The sequence below is a fragment of the Somniosus microcephalus genome, chromosome 6 (genome assembly GCF_052327205.1).
Source record: "Somniosus microcephalus isolate GS21.2 chromosome 6, FLI_Smic_1.0, whole genome shotgun sequence".
NCBI lineage: Eukaryota > Metazoa > Chordata > Chondrichthyes > Squaliformes > Somniosidae > Somniosus > Somniosus microcephalus.
In genome coordinates this window covers 254953376-254966732 of record NC_140992.1, presented here as the reverse complement: position 1 = coordinate 254966732, position 13357 = coordinate 254953376, and the positions used below count along the sequence as shown (strand labels likewise).

At 47.6% G+C, this 13357-nt stretch overlaps 1 long non-coding RNA gene across 1 annotated transcript in view; it reads left to right on the top strand.

Moving 5' to 3' along the window:
• Positions 1-13357, top strand: part of LOC147116670 (uncharacterized) — an 81479-nt gene that overhangs the window by 30277 nt on the left and 37845 nt on the right. Inside the window, exon 2 of the long non-coding RNA XR_015078616.1 lies at positions 6091-6221. This is a non-coding gene — a long non-coding RNA (uncharacterized LOC147116670). The remainder of the gene's footprint in view (positions 1-6090; positions 6222-13357) is intronic.

The window sequence follows — 13357 nt, the reverse complement described above, 5'->3', positions numbered from 1 at the left end:
CGACCCCATCCCGCACTCAAACCCGCCTCCATGCTAGTTTCAAAGGAGGCCGGTACCCGCCCCGTACTGGGACCCGCCTACCCGAGGCGGGAAGGGATTAGTGCCAATTAACTGCCTGTTAACAGGTAGTTAACAGGCAGTTTTTAGCCTAATCCCTATTTTTAAGTTTGAAGTGTGGGATTCCCGAAGGCTCCAAACCACTCCAAGTTAGAGGAGGCGGGCCGTCGGGTTGAAGGACTTGGAGGGGTCGAGATGTCGGTGTTCAGGTGAGTGATGTGTACATGAGTGCAAAGGTAAGTGTGTTTGATGTGTCTAAAGTGATTAAATAAGTTTTACATACCTTTTCTTACCTTTTCAGCCTTCCTTCCTTTAGGTCTCGGGAGTCCCTCATCTCACCGGCACAGAAAGCAGAATGGCTGCGAACTGTCAAAAGTGACAGCCTGCAGCTTTCTGTGCAGGAGAGATTTCTAACTGAGTCTGTGGAGAAGAGTCATGTTAGAAGTAAGACTGTCAGTGTTTGAAAGCTTCAAACAGCTGTGAAACACTGATATTTCATCTGTCAAAACCTCTTGACAGATGACATTTCAGTTTGTGACGTCACCTGTTGCCAGGTGGCCCTTAATTGGCCTGCTGAGCCCGCTGGGCGGGCTCAACAAGGTCAATCAAGTTAAAATCGTGTGGATTGGCCGCATCTCGATGGAGGCGGGACTACAATCCCGAAAGTTGTAGTCCCGTCTCCAACCCGACTCCTGAATGAAAATCCTGCCCATTGTCTTTGGTCCCCACCACAAACTCTGCTCCCTAGCCACCGACTCCATCCCTCTCCCTGGCAACTGTCTGAGGCTGAACGAGACCGTTTGCAACCTTGGTGTCGTACTTGACTCCGAGCCGAGGTTATGACCACATATCCGCTCCATCACCAAGATCGCCCACTTCCACCTCCGTAACAATGCCCGACTGCGCCCCTGCCTCAGCTCATCTGCTTCTGAATCTCTCATCCATACCTTTGCTACTTCTAGATTTGACTATTCAAATGTTCTCCTGGCCGGCCTCTTATCTTCCACCCTAGATAAACTTAAGTTCATCCAAAACTCTGCTGCCCATATCCTAACTCGCACCATGGGCTGGATTTTGCCAATGCGGAGCTTTTGGAGGCGAGACTCCCACTTGTCGGGTTTTAGTCCCGCCTCCATTGACGTCCGGCCAACCCACGCTATTTTCCCTCGATTGACCTTGTTAAACCCGCCCAGCGGGCTTAGCAGGCCAATTAAGGGGAAGTCGGTTACAGAGAACGTCAGCGTATGACGTTTCATCTGTCAAAAACTTTTGACGGATGAATTGTCATCGTTTGACAGCTCTGTGAAGCTGTCAAACACTGACAATCTCTGTTCTTTGGTGAGTTCTTGTATTCAAGACCCATCAAACCTCTTTTGTGAGCAGAAATTAGATGGTTGTTGCATCGGAGAATGCAGCAGCCGTCTGTCACCTCTGCTGGTGAGATGCGAGACTCTCTGCATCCCCAATGGTTGAAGCCTGCAGGAAGAAACAAAGGTAAGGAAACATCTTCTATCACTTTCCACTCACCTCACATACTTACCTCTCCACACTTACACCCATCACTTACCTTCACAGCGCACTTTTGCACCCCTCCGACCCCCGCAGACCCACTACTCGCCTCGGTGACTCTGGCGGGGTTCGCAGCCTTGGGGAAGCCCACACTTGTGTGGGTAAAATGGGGATAATCCTCTTATCTGCCTGTTAACTACCTTTTAACAGGCAGTTAAATGGCTGTAATCCCCTTCCCGCCTCCAAGGAGACGGGACCCAGCGCAGGTCGGCTACCCGCCTCCTGGCAAGATGGCACGGAGGCGGGTTGGGGGCGGGATGGGCACCCACCCCCAGATTCTGCCATTATCACAGCAGTCCTGCCTCCATACCCGCCTTCCCAGGGCTGGCAAGATCGCGCCCAAAGTCCTGTTCACACATCATCCCTGTGCTCGCTGATTTACATTGGCTCCTGGTCCGGCAGCGCCTCAATTTTAAAACTCTCATCCTTGTTTTCAAATCCCTCTATGGCCTCACCCCTCCCTATCTCTGTAGCCTCCTCTGTCCCTATAAACCTTCAAGATCTCTGCGCTCATCCAATTCTGGCCTCTCGCATATCCCCGATTTTAATCATTCCATCCTTTTCGGCTGTGCCTTCAGCTGCCTAGGCCCTAAGCTCTAGAATTTCCTCCCTAAATATCTCTACCTCTCTACCCTCTCTCTCCTCCTTTAAGATATTCCTTAAAACCTACCTCTTTAACAAAGCTTTTGCTCACCTGCCCTAATATCCCCTTATGTGGCTTGGTGTCCCATTTTGTTTGATAACGTTCCTGTGAAGCCCCTTGGGACGTTTTACTACATTAAAGGCGCTTCACAGGAGCGCTAAATGCAGGTTGTTGTTGTTGATGTTGTAGACACTCCCTTATCCACCAAGTTAGTGACCTTTGAAAATTGAACTAGATTAGTCAGACATTACCTATCCTTCACAAATCCACGCTGACTCTCTGATCAGTTCAGTCACTTTGGGCTAGAAATTCATTATAGCCCAGGAATGGGCGGTATCATTTGAAAAGTTTGAAAATTAGCCCTGCACACAAAATTCATTCTCACTGCTCAAAGAAATGATTGGAACGCTAAATCAAGCCTTAAAGTGGCGTTACACTTAAAGGCTGGACCAATATCGGGTGCAGTCTAATCGCAACTCATCATTGCCACAGGCTTAAAGGGGAGGTTCATTGATGCTGCAGCACTTCATTCTCAGCATTGCTGGCTGTGCAGCTGCCTCAGCAAGGAGAAGCACAACAAGGAGAAGGAGCTGGAGGACTGAAGCAGGTGTGGTCATGGCAGAGCCACCTCAGTCAGGTGGTCAGGGTGATTGAATGCTTCAACAAATACTACATCACCAACTGTACCACGAGCTTCACACACTGCCCAAAGCACCACACCCACAGTACTCACACACCAACAATCTCTACCTACCAACACTCACACCCACATCTCATGCCTTGCACACAATGACAGCTATTCAACTATGGCAGGCATTAGGGTAATCAGTTATTAGAATGAATCACAGAATCACAGAAATCCCACTGTGCAGATAGAGGCCATTTCAGCCCATCGAGCTTGCACCGACACATATCCCACCCGATCCCCGTAACCCCTACACCAACACATATCCCACCCTATCTCCGTAACCCCACCTATTTTAATCCCCCTAACACTAAGGGTCAATTTATCATAGCCAATCAACCTAACCCGCACATCTTTGGACTGTGGGAGGAAACCCACGCAAACACGGGGAGAATGTGCAAACTCCACACAGACAGTCACCTGAGGCCGGATTCGAACCCGGGTCCCTGGCGATGTGAGGCAACAGTGCTAACCACTATGCCACCGTATTGATGCAGAATGCATAGTATAACTGGCCTATTAATTATAAACAGATTAATGGATAGGGATTTATGACTGAGGACAGACAGTGTGTACAGACTGTGGTGTTTTTTTTAGAGCATATCCTGTTTCTGTTTTACACACATAGGCCTTGATATTAACGGAGGAGGCGGGAAGTGTGCGGGCGAGGCTGGTAGTGGACAATGAACCCAGCAAGGCCAGGAACATGGAGGCCCTGCCGATCCTAACGACGGGCCCACACTTAAACATAACAATGCAGAGTTCCTCCCGACACCCGGCCAAAATGCTTACCTGGCCGACGGGCTGGAGTGTGCATCTGGTGGCAGGAGGCTGCCACCATCGTGTGAACAGCCCCCAGTAGTCAGTGGGGTGGGGGCAAGGCTGTGGAAGGATCGAGAGGGGGAATTCTGTCAGAAAGTAGTGGGGGGAGCAGGGGGAAGAGAATCCTGTGGCAAGGGATCGGGAGAGGTAAGGCTGTTGACAGGTATCGAGGCGGCGGGGGAGAGGGAAAAAGCCTGTGAGAAGGATCGGGAAGGCGGGGGAAGGGGGGGGTAGGCTGTTGGAAGAAACTGGGAGGGTGGAGAAGCCTGTAGCAAGGGATCGGGTTGCGGGGGGAAAGGCTGTCAACAGGGATCGGGTTGGGATCAGAATGGGGAAAAGCCTGTGGGAAAGATTGGTGGTGGGTGGGGGAAGGATTTGGTCATGTGCCCCTCCTGGACTACAAGGAAACCTGTAATATAACTTTTAAGCTTACCTTCTGGTCCTCTTCTGGCCCAGGATCCGGCTCCTGACCAGTTTGCCCGATGGGGGGAACCAGCACTGGCCACACCCCCACTCCGCACAGGCTTCGGGTTAAAATTGCCGATCAGGTCTTGATGACATCATCTGATCTGATCTGCATATTTACAGTAGGACCCCACTTCCTTCCTGACAGTGTCCTGCTTGCCTGCTCAAAAGAGCAGGTTAATATCGGGACACGGCAACCACCTCACCGCCCAGTTCCTGCCTCGCGGGGGCAGTTAAAATTGGGGCGGGCACAATTTTTTTTGTTACATGATGAAACCATTCATAAACTGAACAATAATCGCTGCTTTGTTTGTGAGGTGAATCATTGATGGAAAGAGTTGGCATCTATATTTCCTTTCCCACTGCAAACAATGGATGTGTGCCTGTGCATTTTAAAGTCACCCTGCCTCAAGATACATTCTTTCCTCCCCCATCATGTTTCTTAATAGATACATGCTCATGGGGCAAGTTATTATTCCTCCTCTAGCCTTTTTAAAAAACTATTAAAAGAGAACATTGCCTAGTGAGAATACCTTCACTGCAAAGTTCTGCCTTCTTTTAAATCCTTTGAGAATGTTTCCTTTAAATCTCCTGCCAATACGAGAAACTCTCATTTTTATTCCTCCTCCAGCATGCCAAAGTTGGAAAGTCGTTGGGTAGCCCCGTGGCTGATATCAGCTGGGGCCTCAGCAAGTGGTTCCATTCAATCAACAGGGATCAGCATCCTTATCAGATTTGCCAAGGCTCTCTCATTAGGAATGGCGATCATTCATTTCGGTTTAAGAATGTAAACTATTTTAATGCACTTGGCTCCTAAAAATAAACAAAGCTTCATATGTTCAAATGAGTCTGCAATCTGTCCTCCTCTTGCCGATGATTAATTCACTCCTGGTGTATTTTTGTTGGGGGCGTCTACCACTGTGAGTTGAAGATAGTCTCAGTTCTGTCAGTCAAAATGCAGCTTCCTGAAGACCCGCCATGTCGGGTGTCTTATTTTGGAAAAGATCTGCTTAGGTGATATACGCAGGTCTGTCCCCAACCACTGCCGTTAAACAGAACTGATTGAAGCTGAACTTTTGAGTGGATTTGTGTGGCAGGCTTGGCAAGTAGGGTAATGCAGGATTGCTCAGCTTTTATCAAAAACCTACCAAATATGTCGCGGCTGACCTGCAAGAGTCAGTACATTGTGACAGTACTTTCAACTATTTGAATAGATGTGCAAGTCCCAACAATCCAGTCAGGTAGTCAAATGCTGAAACATCTACCAAGTTGTTGCATGGTCTGTTCTTTTATTCCCCACATTTTATTTTACGAAACTACAAATGACACATGTACAGGTTACAAACTGAAACAGGGAAACTGGCAAAATAAACAGTCTTGTGCAGAAAAAGTGACCCAAACCGAAACCACCCTGGAGCTGGCAGGCTAGCCCCTGTGTGGCACTGTCTGGTCTGCTGCCCCCACATTGTCTTGGATCTGAAGCGTGTTAACATACTTTAAATATGCACAATTAGGCTGCCATTGCACCCTCAGTAAATACCGTGTTGAGACCATACACCTGTATGGTCGCCGGGAGCAAGCGGAAGCCAAGCGCAGGGAGCACACGTCAACCCAAGCACCCCACCCACCCACCCCTTCAACCACCATCTGCCCCACCTGTGACAGAGACTGTAGGTCCCACATTGGACTCATCAGTCACCTGAGAACTCATTTTTAATGTGGAAGCAAGTCATCCTCGGTTCCGAGGGACTGCCTAAGAAGAAGTATGGAAAGCAATATAGAAATTTTCTTTTATTGTTAAAAAAAAACCTTAAAAAAATGTTAACCTTGAACATTTATTTATTTGCAGTGCATTCTCTTGGAAATAATTAGATCGGAGCTGAACAGCTTTGAAATTTTAATCAGAAGCCTATTTATTAAATTGGAAATATCAACAGTTGCCCTTTGACATAAATTAAGGAGGATTCTACTGTGCAAAAGGTGAGCTTTTACTTTTGGAATTAGTAACATTCAGGTATCTTGTGAAGTGGAACAGTGAAATTAGATACTAATGCAAGTAATGGGGGAAGATTTTAACTCTACTCGCCCAGTAGAAACCGGCAGATGGGCAGTTAAAATTGCCCAAGTTACCCACCCTGGAGCCACCTGGGGCTGACAGGTTTGTATTTTAATCTGCTCCCTGAGCAGGCAGCAAGGACTGCCACCCAAAGTCGGTTGGGTCCTTTTTAATTTATGCACGGTGGGTCCTGATGACATCATTGGGGCCTGACTGCAAATTTTATTAGGAGACCTGAGCGGGAAATAGGGGCCTGGATATTAACAGGTAGTGTTAGGTAGGCGGAGTTTTGGATGGGGGTCGGATCCCTGACTCCGGGTGTCTTTGTATGGGGAGGGCTCTCATGGGGGGAGCTTGGGGGGCCGGGGGGGAAACACTCCTGCTCCTCCTGGCCCACAGGCAGTGCAGTAAAGGCATTTACCTTCTTCCCAAAGCTTTCCTCGCCTCCCTTCAGCTGCCGGGTTTCCTGAGGCCTTGGAAATCTGGCCGGCCACTGTTAAACCTGTAAAGCAGGTTAAATCAGAGGCTGTCAGCCAAATTAAAATATATAAATTGCCAACTCGCCTCCTGGGAGTGGGTAGACTGGCTGCCCATGTCCCACCTCCGTTAAACCTGGAAGTGGACAGGTTGGGGCCGGGTTTCAGATTTAAAATTTTTTAACATCTGTCCCGACCCCCAATCCACCCGTCTTTGGGTGTTAAAATTCACCCTAGTGAGTTTTACACCAAGCCAAATCAACACGCAAGTGGATCGAAGCCAGAAGTGGCCTGAAAAGGTAAGCCAAGAGTAGTCCATTGCTTGTGAAGCATTTGGGATGTCCTGAAGATGTGAAAGGCACTATGTAAATGCAAGTTCTTTATTTATTTATTTATTTATTTTAAATTTCAGGCAATTATGTCAAACCAGGTTGCCCTTTATTTTTGCATCCATCATTTATCTGTGACTTGTGAGTGGATCAGGATCAAAAGAGTGAAAACAAATCTGATGTGAATAATTATACACTGATGAGTGATGATTTTCCAAAATGATATTTTTGGTATTTCACAGTTTGGACTGTTATTCCCCACTGAACTCTAATGGACCTTACACTTTCACTGCCAAAGTAACTAAACAAACTGTAGTGTCAGTCACTCATTGTACAAGGGGGAGGTTTTCTGTTCTGAGGACAAGAGCTGCAGGCGCATGGGAACACCACCACCTCCAAGTTCCCCTCCAAGTCACAAACCATCCTGACTTGGAAGTATGTCGGCCGTTCCTTCATCGTCGCTGGGTCAAAATCCTGGAACTCCCTCCAGAACAGCACTTTGTTTTTATTTGTTCATGGGATGTGCCCATCCCTAGCTGCCCTTGAGAAGGCGGTGGCGAGCCACCTTCTTGAACTGCTGCAGTCCATGTGGTGAAGGTGCTCCCACAGTGCTGTTAGGGAGGGAGTTCCAGGATTTTGACCCAGTGAGCTTCTTCAGTGTTGTTGGAGCTGCACTCACCCAGGCATGTGGAGAGTCTTCCATCACACTCCTGACTTGTGTCTTGTAGATGGGGGGAAAGGCTTTGGGGAGTCAGGAGGTGAGACACTCGCTGAAGAATACCTAGCCTCTGACCTGCTCTTGTTGCCACAGTATTTATGTGGCTGGTCCAGTTAAGCTTCTGGTCAATGGTGACCCCCCAAGATATTGATGGTGGGGGATTCAGCGATGGTAATGCCATTTAATGTCAAAGGGCGGTGGTTAGACTCTCTCTTGTTGGGGATAGTCATTTCCTGGCACTTGTGTGGTGCAAATATTACTTGCCACTCATTAGCCCAAGCCTGAATGTCATCCAGGTCTTGCTGCATGATGACATGGACTGTGTTCTGGACCGATGGACTATTTTATGTGCAGATAGCACCCTCTGGTGGTGGTTATGTGTTAGCAGTGTGTTTGTATGAAACAGAGGTCATTTGACCTTTGTTCCTTTCTTCCTGTGTGAGGTCATTTGACCTTTGTTCCTTTCTTCCTGTGTGAGGTCATTTGACCTTTGTTCCTTTCTTCCTGTGAGAGGTCATTTGACCTTCGTACCTTTCTTCCTGTGTAACCCAGGAAGTAGAATCCCAGGAAGTAGAATTCCAGGAAGAACCTGGCAGTAATGGAGGATTCCATGAGGGTTTCACAATCCAATGTAATCTGATTTCATATGTTAGGCCAAGCGCAATATCTGTGAGTATCTTTGTTTGTTAGCATAATAGCAACGTTGTCAGAGTAGTATTTTGACAATAATATGTTTATAAAAGGTTAATATTTGATAGTTACAGAAGTTAGTCTAAATGTTAGTTAGTTATACAATTAATCTATTCTACTGTTGTAAATATGTTATATCTTATGTAATATCGAATGTATAGTACTCAGTTTATGTACAAAACATACTTTGTCTTTGTTTACAGTTTCACAAAAATTGTTCAAGTAAAGGCTTCAAACAGCAAACGGCTTCACGAAGAATTATTTTGAATAAGTGTTTAACTTGCTGGATAACTAGATAGGAGCACGTCTAGCGCGGCCAGTACAGACTGCTTCATTGTCTGAGGAGTGGCAAATGGCACTGAACCCTGTGCAGTCCTCAGTGAACATCCCCACTTCTGACCTAATAATGGAGGGAAGGTCATTGAGGAAGCATCTGAAGATGGTTGGTCCTAGGACACTGCGCTGAGGAACTCCTGCAGCAATGTCCTGGGGCTGTGATGACTGACCTCCAACCACCACAACCATCTTCCTTTGTGCTAGTCATGATTCCATGTGGGAGTACCTTCACCACACGGACTGCAGTGGTTCAAGAAGGTGGCTCACCACCACCTTCTCAAGGGCAACTAGGGATGGGCAACAAATGCTGGCCTTGCCAGTGACGCCCACATCCCATGAACGAATAAAAAAAAGTAAGGTTGTGCAGTGGAGCATTCATCTGATGCACCATGCATGGTCGCTCCCACAAGAACTTTGGTCCCAATGAACTATTCATTGGAAGGTTTCACCTGTGCAGCAGGCTGCTTATGGAGCTCATATGTGTAGGCCATAGCATTGTTATCAGGGCCCTGGATAACCACTTGGGTGGTATCAATGACCCTCACTACTTGGGGAATCCAACAATGAAATTGAATGATCCTTTTATGCGACTGTTGCTTTCCAATGGGAATAGTGACAAATTCACTTAATTGAACAATTCATCAGTCAGCTGATTGATGCATCTATGTACTGTACTGCAAATTGCCCTACATTGCAGACAATCTGTGGTAGGCTGGAAGAAGCCAAAGGCCTAAATGTCAAGGGCTTTGGTGACCTTGCTACTCGTAATGTCGACCCCTCTACTGTCTCTAAATTGTCACACTGCTTGTCCGACATCCAGTACTGTATGAGCAGAAATTTCCTCCAAATAAATATTGGGAAGACCAAATCCATTGTCTTCGGTCCCTGCCACAAACTCCATTCCCAACCCACTGACTCCATCCCTCTCCCTGGCAACAGTCTGAGGCACCAGACTGTTCACAACCTTGGTGTCATATTTGACCCCAAGATGAGCTTCCGACTACATATCCACGCCATCACTAAGACCGCCTATTTCCATCTCCGTAACATCAGCCGACTCCGTCTCTGCCTCAGCACATCTGCTGCTGAAACTGTCATCCATGCCTTTGTTACCTCTAGACTTGACTCTTCCAATGCACTCCCAGCTGGCCTCCCACGTTCTACCCTCTCTAAACTTGAGGTCATCCAAAACTCAGCTGCCCATGTCCTAACTCGCAACAAGTCCCATTCACCCTTCACCCCTGTGCTCGCTGACCTACATCGGGCCCCGGTTAAGCAATGCCTCGATTTAAAAATTCTCATCATTGTTTTCGAATCCCTCCATGGCCTAGCCCTTTCCTGTCTCTGCAATCTTCTCCAGCCCTACAACCCTCTGAGATATCTGCGCTCCTCCAATTCTGGCCTCTTGAGGATCCCCGATTTTAATTGCTCCACTGTGCTTTCAGTTGCCAAGGGCCTAAGCTCTGGAATTCCCTCCCTAAGTCTCTCCACCTCTCTACCTTTCATCCTTTAAGATGCTCCTTAAAACCTACCTCATCTGCCCTAATATCTCCTTATGTGGCTCAATGTCACATTTTGTTTGATAACGCTCCTGTGAAGCGCCTTGGGATGTTTTACTTGTTGTTGTTGTCCCGGTGGTGGAGGTTGGCAAAAGTTCTCCTTTAGCAACTGGCACAGTTCTATAACTGCCTCCCTTCTAACATGTAGCCTACGAAGGCAGTTCTCTGCTGTCATTTCCAGGCAGCTATGCCTTGGACTGTCAGTGCAGCCCCTAGGGTAATGAGGGACAGCCACACTTTGCCTCTAGCATGAATGGATCTCCGTGACATCCTTTCTTCAAGCTTCTTCATTCTCATATCAACTCTAGTAGGAGCGCTGAATCCAATCCCCACGGAAACAAAATGAAGGAGCGGTGCGCATTTAATAAACAACATTTTGCTGACAGGCAATATTGCGGCTGACCTGCGATGCCATTTTAAATGGGCGAAATTAGACCTGGCTGGGACTTCTGCCCAGCTTGTGGAAAATGGTGGGCTTCATAGCAGTGCCCTTATTTACATTTATTATAAATAATATAGCTCTCGCACAATGAGGGCAGAGGAAACCAGCAACAAACGCGGGGCAGGAAATGAGGGGGACACAGCAACTTCAGTAGATGATAATTTTCTTGCACCACGCTTGCATGATTGCTGCTGGGATGTCTACCCTTAAATGTCAGCCGTTCTTGCCTTCATAGCATGTGCTGTCTCACCACTAGGTGGCACATAACTACTGCCGAGAGGTTAATATTAATATTTGTCAAATTCTCAAGGGGTCGGGATTTGCGGAGGGTAATAACGGCAAACTAACAGTGCTCGCCATTATTACCCCTTTCAAACTGATCGCAACTTCAGGATGTAGCGCATGCGCAGCTAATCGTGGAAATCCTGAAGTTACGGTCAGCCATTCACTGAGCGACTCTGTCAAACATCAGATGAGAGGCACCCTCTGCATTGTCATACACCTACACCCAGCCGCCTAAAGTCAAGGAAGAGCTTCATGAACAGTGTTGTTCCATTACAATCAACCTCATCTGAAGCCCGCATCGCCTTGTGGAAAGACCGGCTCGCCAGTCTTGAACAACCCCCAGCGATGGAAATTTTACCTGATGAAAGCCTTCCCCCAGGAGCTAATTGCAACTGGGCAATCTGGAAGTGCCTTAACAGACTTAGGACCGGTGTAGGTTGCTCAAAGGTGTCACTAAGCAAATGGGGATATTCAACCAGCCCGACAACTTGTGAATGTGGAACTGAGGCACAGACTATGCAACATCTCCTGCAATGCCCATCGTTAGAGGAACCCTGCACTGTTGCAGATCTTGCCGAATCCAACAACAAGGTGCAAAAATGTGTCCAGTTCTGGCTGGGCTATGTATAGACTGTCCGTGGACACGATAAGAAGAAGATTCACTGCTCCGACACTGGCTGCGCTGTGCAGATCTCTGAGAGATCTCTGTGGGCAGCTTTGTTCGGGATCAATGGCGAACGACTTTGCTGCACCACAGACCGCGAATTCCGGGCCATTGTGTTTAAACTCCGGTCACTTTAGATCTCATTATTACTGAATCCTGTGCCTTCTGCCACATCCCCTTTCTCTTGCTGAGTCTCCGTCTGTCTGCCCACCCTTTTACTCCAGACCTCAAGGTTATTTTGCACCATCATTGACCAGACGAAGCCTTCTCTTCCTTCAGTTTGCATTTGTTATAATAGCTATTTTCAGTCATACCTTGGTACTATTAGGATATGTGTGATTATATCCTGCTGTCTGTACATCTTGTTCACTGTAACCTTATCTCCATTGTAATACTCCAAAACAACCACCAATAAAAGATGTTTTTGTTTACCATTACAAGTTGTGTGCCAATACGCTTGGAGGGGGAATCAGATTCTGAATGACTTAATGGGCTCAGAGCTAAATCTGATCATTACAAACATGTGTGAGACAATCAAACATACAATACCACAACATGTGGCTGATAGATGGGCACAGAGAGGTCATCTTCTGCAGTGCTTTGTATGTACAAAATTGCTATGTATATTTACAACCACAGGCTGAAAGAATGTTTTTTTAAATCGTTCATGGGATGTGGGCATTGCTAGCAAGGCCAGCATTTAGTGCCCATCCCTAATTGGCCTTGAGAAGGTGGTGGTGAGCCGCCTTCTTGAAACCCAGCAGTCCGTGTGGTGAAGGTACTCCCACAGTGCTGTTAGGGAGGGAGTTCCAGGATTTTGACCCATTGACGATGAAGGAATGGTGATGTACTTCCAAGTCAGGATGGTGTGTGACTTGGAGGGGATCTTGGAAGTGGTGGTGTTCCCATGCGCCTGCTGCCCTTGTCCTTCTAGGTGGTAGAGGTCGTGGGTTTGGGAGGTGCTGCCGAAGGAGCCTTGGCGAGTTGCTGCAGTGCATCTTGTAGATGGTACACACTGCAGCCACGGTACGCCGGTGGTGGAGGGAGTGAATGTTTAAGGTGGTGGATGGGGTGCCAATCAAGTGGGCTGCTTTGTCCTGGATGGTGTCGAGCTTCTTGAGTGTTGTTGGAGCTGCACTCATCCAGGCAAGTGGAGAGTATTCCATCACACTCCTGACTTGTGTCTTGTGGAAAGGCTTTGGGGAGTCAGGAGGTGAGACACTCACTGCAGAATACCCAGCCTCTGACCTGCTCTTGTTGCCACAGTATTTATATGGCTGGTCCAGTTAAGTTTCTGGTCAAAGGTGACCCCCAGGTTATTGATGGTGGGGGATTTGACCGTTGAATGTCAAGGGGCGGTAATTAGACTCTCGCTTGTTGGAGATAGTCATTGCCTGGCACTTGTGTGGCGCGAATGTTACCTGCCACTTATCAGCCCAGGCCTGAATGTCGTCCAGGTCTTGTTGCATGTGGGCATGGACTGCTTCATTATCTGAGGAGTTGCGAATGGTGCTGAACACTGTGCAGTCATCAGCGAACATCCTCAATTCTGCTTCATTGG